The sequence below is a fragment of the Pseudophryne corroboree genome, chromosome 1 (genome assembly GCF_028390025.1).
Source record: "Pseudophryne corroboree isolate aPseCor3 chromosome 1, aPseCor3.hap2, whole genome shotgun sequence".
Classification (NCBI taxonomy): Eukaryota; Metazoa; Chordata; class Amphibia; order Anura; family Myobatrachidae; genus Pseudophryne; species Pseudophryne corroboree.
Window position 1 is genome coordinate 274,210,991 of NC_086444.1, and position 2,303 is coordinate 274,213,293.

Below are 2,303 nucleotides of genomic sequence, written 5' to 3' on the forward strand. Positions count from 1 at the left end.
CCCTGTCACCAACCTTGTATTGGGGAGCTGCTCGTCGCTTCCTATCCGCAAAGAACTTATAGCGGCCGGAGACTCTCTTGAGGTTAGCATGGACTCGACTCCAAATATGACTGAAGTGCTGGAGAGTAGAGGCTGCAGCAGGAGCATCCTCCGGAGGACAAATGGGTAATTCTGGAACTTGGGGATGAAATCCATAATTAATGAAAAATGGGGACTCACCAATCGAAGAGTGGTACAGATGATTATGGGCAAACTCGGCCCATGGCAACAGTTCCACCCAATCATCTTGCGAGGGAGAAAGATAAACATGATTGACGCGTTCAGTTTGCCCATTGGTTTGTGGATGGTAAGCGGATGAAAACTTGAGTTTTATTTGTAAGGCCGTACAGAGGGCTCTCCAGAATCTTGCAGTGAACTGTACCCCCCGATCAGAGACGATTTTCTGTGGTAACCCGTGCAGGCGAAAATGTTCCCGGATAAATAACAAAGCCAACTTGGGAGCTGATGGTAACCCGGTCAAAGGTACAAAATGTGCCATCTTAGAGAAACGGTCAATAATTACCCAGACGGTATTGTGACCCTTGGAGAGGGGCAATTCAGTGACAAAGTCCATAGAGATATGAGTCCAAGGCCTCTTAGGAATGGACAGTGGATGCAACAACCCCGCAGGAGGCAGATGAAGAATTTTGTGCTGAGCACACTGGGGACATCAGTTGACATAACCTTGAATATCCTTCTTCATAGTGTCCCACCAGTAAGATCTTCGTAGAAACTCCCACATCTTTTGAACTCGAGGATGACCGGAAAACTTGGAAATATGAGCCCACTGCAACAACCTTGGTCGGAATTTAGCTGGCACAGACATTCTCCCAGGAGGAGGACCCAGAGCGGTGGGAGCCGCTGACATAGAAACTGGACTGAGAATCAAAGCCTTCTCAACAGAATTCTCCTCATCCGAAGCCGTTAAGGAACGGGATAAAGCATCAGCCTTGGTGTTAAAAGTCCCAGCTTGGTACTTAATAACAAACGAGAATCGAGTAAAGAAGAGCGCCCATCTAGCTTGACGGGGATTCCAGCAATGGGCCGTCTTGAGGTACAGCAAATTCTTGTGATCAGTGAAAATTGTAATTAGGTGTTTAGCACCTTCCAAAAGATATCTCCATTCCTCCAAGGCAGATTTTATTGCCAAAAGCTCTTTTTCTCCAAAGGTGTAATTTCATTCAGCAGGAGAGAACTTGCGAGAATGGAAACCACATGGATGTAACTTTCCGTCTGGAGCGACTGCAAAAGCACGGCACCTATGCCTACCGTGGAAGCATCAACCTCTAAAAAGAATGATTTTGAAAAATTTGGTTGTTGAAGTACCGGAGCGGACATAAAGGCTGCCTTCAACTGATCGAACGCTGCTACAGCTTCAGAGGACCAATGACTTGGGTCAGAACCCTTCTTGGTTAGGGCAGTGATAGGTGCCACAATGGCAGAGAATCTCTTTATGAATTTCCGGTAGTAAATTGCAAAACCCAGAAATCGTTGTACCGCTTTCAAGGAAAGAGGCTGAGTCCAGTCCCGAATGGCAGTGAGTTTCTCCGGATCCATACGAAGCTCCGTGCCCGAAATGATGTAACCAAGAAATGGAACAGAAGGGACCTCAAAGGTACATTTGAAAATCTTGCCATAAAGATGATTCTCTCGCAATCAAAGAAGTACCTCTTTGACCTGTATTCTGTGCTCTGTGAGATTCTTAGAAAATATCAGAATGTCATCCAAATATACCACTACACTTAGGTATAGCATATCCCAAAAGATTTCATTCATGAATCCCTGGAAGACGGCAGGGGCGTTGCTGAGGCCAAACGGCATTACCAGATACTCGTAATGCCCGTCCCTGGTATTGAAGGCCGTCTTCCATTTGTCCCCCTGTCGGATACGTATCAAATTATAAGCTCCCCTTAAATCGAGCTTGGTGAAGACTCGGGCTCCGCGAACTCTATCAAAAAGCTCCGTGATGAGCGGCAACAGATACTTATTCTTAATGGTGACATCATTTAGACCACGATAGTCAATACATGGTCTCAGCCCTCCGTCCTTCTTCTTCACAAAAAAGAACCCTGCCCCCGCCGGGGAGGTAGAGGGGCGGATGAATCCTTTCTGCAGATTAGACTTGATATAGTCCGACATAGCTTGGGTCTCGGGTAATGATAAGGGATAAGTGCGACCCCGGGGTGGCATTTTCCCTGGAATGAGCTCAATGGGGCAGTCCCAGGGTCTATGCGGTGGTAACTGATCGGCCGCCTTTTCCGAGA